Source organism: Mustela lutreola, chromosome 14 (assembly GCF_030435805.1).
Source record: "Mustela lutreola isolate mMusLut2 chromosome 14, mMusLut2.pri, whole genome shotgun sequence".
NCBI classification, from domain to species: Eukaryota; Metazoa; Chordata; class Mammalia; order Carnivora; family Mustelidae; genus Mustela; species Mustela lutreola.
The window spans coordinates 46,246,381-46,252,380 of NC_081303.1; positions in this window are offsets into that span (position 1 = coordinate 46,246,381).

The following is a 6,000-nucleotide window of genomic DNA, read 5'->3' on the forward strand; positions in this document are numbered from 1 at the left end:
CCTCCACACTCCATTCCTGCGCTGAGACCAGCATCCATCAGACCCCAGGCTGCCCAGGACGTATCACAGATGCTGGGCCAGATTCCCTGGGACACTGGATCTGAGACTGTGCTCAAGACCATGTCAGTCAGAACGGACCAAAAGGAGACAGTGCATTGATACCTGATTTGCATCTAATTCTTGACCTTTCTGGACCGCAGACCACAACGCTCCTGTCTCACCTGATCCACCAGCTCTGTCAGCCCCCACTCTCAGGAAAAAGCCCATCCCAGTGAGCTCCGATTGTGCCAGAGCTTCCAGAAATTTCGCAACAAGAAGTAAAGCCCCTCCAGATTTCCCACAACCTTGGGCCACCCCTGCTTTTCTTCATGTACCCGCAACCCCCCACCCCCACTTTACCTTGGTATCCAAGTCCTGCTCACTACTTTCTGTATCTCTCTCAAATCAGTCCTCCCTCTGCAGCTTCAGATCAGGCCCTTAGCATTTCTCAGCTAAAATTATTCAACAACCTCTGGGCTGATCTCCTGCCATCAGTCTCAGACCACTCCAAGCCTCTCTCCCTGGAGCGGTCATAGTGTCTTCCTACCCCAGAGCTGACCATCTCACTCCTTCGATTCCAGTCCTATGATGCTTAATAGCTGTAGGAAAAAGTTCCAACCTGTCCTCCTAGACCTCACACCTCAGACCTTTTAGGACATAGCATCTGCCTGCCTTCCCAGACTCCACTCCTCAAAACATACCCACCACACTGAGCTACTTGCCATGCTGAACATAACCTGTTCTTTCCTGCCTCTGAGCTTCTAGGCATGTTCCCCAGTGGCTCAGCGAACTGAGACTAGACTTGGAGAAATCTTCCTTGCTGCCCCCATCCCATACAAGTCCCCCCGCCAAAGTCAACCGATCCCATTCTCTAGACCGTCGGCCTCTGATGGGAATGATACTCTGCTCTCATTGTGTTTCTCTTGGGGTTGCCCCTCTGAGCACAGGGCCAGGGCAGAGCCTGGAACAGCCACTGGCCCAGCGCTGGTGAACTGAACAGGTGCAGCACGGAAGCATAAGGACAGCGCTCCCCTGTCTCCTTGACGTTGGATGTTTTCGTGGGGCCAAAACTGAGATCAGCTAGTGCTCACCCAGCAGGCTCATCCACTCCAAACTCAGTATCCCAAATGAATTTCCTGTTTCCTTCAGGGACAGCTCACATGTGTGATGGCATCCTGACGCCCATCCTGAGCATGGGATTAATCCAAAGAACGAGACAGTGACAATGGCGTTACTTTATTGGTACAAGGTGCTCAGCATCTCTGCACACCATCCGAAGAAAGAGCTACAGAAGGGAGAGGAAAGGTGCTTTGCGGCACCAGGAACAAAAACTGGTAGTAGTCAAAGAGGTGGGTGTCACAGAGAGAAAGAGTTCAGCACAGTGTGAAGGAAAGAAATGTCTACAGTCAAAGCTTTCCAAAAATGAAGCCAACTTCTTAGCAGCTGGTGATTTCGCAGAAACTGTTCCACCTGAAGCTGGGGTTGACCTTAGTGTTGGGGATCTGATTCCTCCAGCAGGTGGCCGTTAATGGCCCTCTAGAACGGACAGTCTAAGATTCCAGCATGGCCATGCAAGCAGATGGGTCCAAACCTTCAAGAAAGATCTTTTTCCTCACATCCTCGCTCCCGGAAAAAAAATGTGCTGTGTCTTTGAAGTCGGCTAGCATGATGAGATACTGACAGCCAAGATCCAGCCAACTCCAGAGACCTCAGAGTCAAAGAGACGAATTTACAAGGCTCCTTTCGGTGTTTATGCATGAGGCGAGAGAGAAGTCACAGCCTGCCAGACACGTTAGACCGGCTCATCTTTACATCAGGCAGTAGTTAATGCTCCAAGAAAGAAAGTGTCTACTTTCTGAAAATTCTAGCCATGCATCCAGAACTGCTCCTTCACCATCTGCTGTGTCGCAGGGGCGGGGGAGCTCGAGGTGGCGGACGTGCTGGATGCCCCTTGGCTCAGTGAGGTAATCCCGATGCAGTTGCTGTACTTGGCATCTCCTCCCGCCCCTACAGCTTTCCCTGCCACCCGGCAAAAGAGAGCAGTTAAAGAGGTTACACCAGAAAAAACCAGGACATCCATAAAAATATCTTAACTGAAGGAAAAAACAGTTTGATTATTTTTTTTTATTTAAATTCAATTACTTAACATAGAATGTATTATTAGTTTCAGAGGTAGAAGTCAGTGATTCATCAGTCTTCTATAATACCAGGGCTCATTACATCAGCCCTCCTTAATGTCCATCACCCAGTTACCCCATCTCCCCACCTCCTCCCAACAATTTGTTTATTAATCCAGTATTTCTCACCTGAAAAATATTAGTTGAGCCTCTACTATGTGCCAGGCAATGATCTAGTTAAGGAAATACATTTAAAGAACACAGACTAGGGTCGCCAAAGTGTCTCAATTAAGTGTCCAAACCTTTTTTTTAAAGATTTTATTTATTTATTTGACAGAAAGATTACAAGTAGGCAGAGAGGCAGGCAGAGAGAGAGGAAGGGAAGCAGGTTCCCCAACGAGCAGAGAGTCTCATGCCGGACTTGATCCCAGGACCCTGGGATCATGACTTCCCAGGGGAGCCTGCTTTCTTCTCTTTCTCTGCCTGCCTCTCTGCCTGCTTGTGATCTCTATCTGTCAAACAAATAAATAAAATCTTAAAATTTAAAAAAAAAACTGCAAAGAAAAAATATCTTGGGGTGCCTGGGTGGCCCAGTCAGTTAAGCATCTGACTCTTGGTTTCAGTTCTGCTCATGATCTTAGGGTCGTGAGACTGAGTCCTGTGACAGGCTCCGTGCTGAGCATGGAGACTTATTATTTTTTAAAAATTATTATTATTTTTTAATTAACTTCAAGTAATTAACATACCATGTATTATTAGTTTCAGAGTTAGAGTTCAATGATTCATCAGTTTCATCAGAACACCCAGTGCTCATCACATCACGGGCCCTCCCTAATACCTGTCACCCAGTTACCCATCCCCCCACCCCCTCCCCTCCGGCAACCTTCCATTTGTTTCCGATGATCGAGGGACTCTTACGAGGGCACCTGGGTGGCTCAGTGGGTTAAGCCTCTGTCTTCGGCTCAGGTCATGGTTTCAGGTCCTGGGATCGAGCCCCACATCAGGCTCTCTGCCCAGCGGGGATCCTGCTTCCCCCTCTCTCTCTGCCTGCCTCTAGCCTCCTTGTGATCCCTCTCTATCTCTGTCAAATAAATAAATAAAATCTTTTTTTTTTTAAAGAGTCTCTTATGGTTTGTCTCCCTCTCTGATTTCATCTTGTTTTATTTGTCCCTCCCTTCCCCTGTGCTCCTGTTTTGTTTCTTCAATTCCACACATGAGTGAGATCATATGATAATTGTTTTTCTCTGGCTAACTTATTTCCCTCAGCATAATACTTTCTAGTTCAATGCATGGACCCTTCTGAAGGTTCTCTCTTTCCCTCTCTGTCTGGCCCTCCCCCCCCCCAAAAAAAACAACAACAAAAATCTTGTCCTAAGGATTTTCCCCAGAAACAAATTAGGACCAGCCCAAGCTCTCTGCGTGGAGGTGGACTGAGCTGCTATAAATAAATGTGGAAACACGTGTCCCGCAGCCCCTGAGTGTTGCTCTAATAGGCTTTATCCCCCCTCTGCTCTTGCCTTGTGGCCTTGTATTATCTGAGTGTCAAATGTTCCTATGACCATTGTGTGGCCTGGATTCAAGCCCAGCTCCCTGGGCAATGCCCACCAGGACTCGCTCATCCTCCGAGCTCCCTTAAAGGAGCCTGAAAGGGCTGTGACCCCCTGCGGGAGGAAGAGGAGTCCTCGTGTCTCTTGACACAGGTGGGCAGCCAGACACACAGAACACGTGGGACTCTTCCACCCACCCAACACCCAGTGTCAATTATGAAAATAGGGACAAGGATGATGAACAGAGATTGCACCCTTCCAAGTGCTGAGCCCTTTTTCGTTAAATTGTCCCCTTTTATTCACACCACAACCCTACAACGTGGGCAGGAGAGGGCTATTGTAGGACAAATACTGTGCATATCCCAAGGTCACACAGCCGGTAGTGGCCCGGCCAGGAGGTCAACCCAGTTGCACTTGAACGCAAAGCCCAGGCATTTCACCACAGGCTGTGTATTTCCTTTTGGATTCACACACAGTCTGCGAAACAAAACATGGAAGAGAAGGACCGTCAAACTTTGTGTCTACTTCTTCATTTCATCACCAGCCGGCCTGACTCTTTGGAATAAATCTCCTTTTTCTCAACTTCAGATGAAATAGATACATAAAGAAAAAGCAAGGAAACACACCATGACCGCATGATTATTTCACATCTTTAAAAATAATCACTTGGGGCGCCTAGGTGGCTCAGTGGGTTAAAGCCTCTGCCTTCAGCTCGGGTCATGATCCCAGGGTCCTGGGATCAAGCCCCGCATCAGGCTTTCTGCTCAGTGGGGAGCCTGCTCCCCCCTGCCCCTGTCTCTCTGCCTACTTGTGATCTCTGTCTGTCAAATAAATAAATAAAATCTTTAAAAAATAAAAAATAAAAATAATCACTTTGGGGAGGCGCCTGGGTAGCTCAAGTCTTGATCTTAGCTCAGGTCTCAATGTCTGGGTTGTGAGTTCAAGCCCCAGCTGGGCTCTGCACTGGGTGTGGAACCTACTTTAAAATAAAATAAAATAAATCACTTTGGCATAACCAAGCAGACAAATGAAAGTAGCTCAGTGGTTTCTGCTTCTCATCCTGTTTTCTCTTCGTTTACTTTTACTTCATCTCATTCTAACTTGAAGTCAGAGGAGGATCTGGTTTATTTTCAGGAATGCAATGCAGACACCTTGTCCAGCCATATTGCTGCCTGAAATGTTACGAGTGGAGGAGAATCTCATGGGCGGGCTGACACTGAAATGTGGATGCCCCTTACAAAGGTGTAAGAGGTGGAACCACAGAGGACCACGGACGCCTGAGAAGCGGGAATTCGTAAGCCAAAGGCGATTCACAGGGCAGATCAGAGACCGGAAGACGAGGGCCTGGAAGGGACAAAAAAGTATGAGGTCAAGACATGGTGGAATTTGGGGAAAAAAGTGGTGGGAAGAAAAAACAAAAGGAGGTGGGATGAGACCATTACACTGAAGAGAGAAAAAACATGCTCTCTAGGATCAACCAGGTAACAATAAGAAGTGTCCTTCTTTTCCCTAATATTAAAGCTGCTATTGTATTACCTCATTCTGTGGAAAACTCATGGCCAAATAAGGTATCCGTGTGCTGGGAGTTGATACGGAGGGATTTTATATCGATGTGATTTTTTTTTAGCTCTGCAGAAGCATCCTCAGAACTTCCTGCGTTTATTTTCACGAGAAGCAGCAAGAGCTTAGCTGGCACCCTGCGAGTCAAAAGAAGGGGGTTTCCATCCAACTTTGATTTATGGTCCACAAAGATGCCAATTTCCTGTTTTTGCAGCACTGCGGAAAACTTTCCCAAATATAATCTGATATGCAACAAAGCCTCCTAACAGATGTGAAGATACGGGGAAGGCTCCAAAGCAGACGGTGGGTAAGCACTGTTTTAATCTTAAGGAAGGGACTTCGGCAAAAATTGGGACTGCACGTAGTTTTATGTTTGAACACACTTCATTATAATTACAGGGGAATAGGGAAACTCAAAGCCTGCTTGTCTTGTAATCGGTTCATGAAATACTGGTTATTAATTCTGTATGTTTGCTTCTGAGCTCTCGCAGCCCAATAACAGCGCATTGTCTCCCTTCTGTCTCTCCGTCGGGGACGGACACCAGCGCCTGTCGTCCCATCAGTGCCAACATGGGCGTCTATGACTTCAGGGGCATGGGTTTTCAGGCTTCCTTTAGCACCCCCCATTGGGAGTGTGGATGTGGGGGAAGGGAACAGCAGTGGCTTTGCAAATATGGGGGTGAGGAGCCCATCTCACATCGGTATTTCTGGGGACATCCCAGAGAAACCCTCAGGCT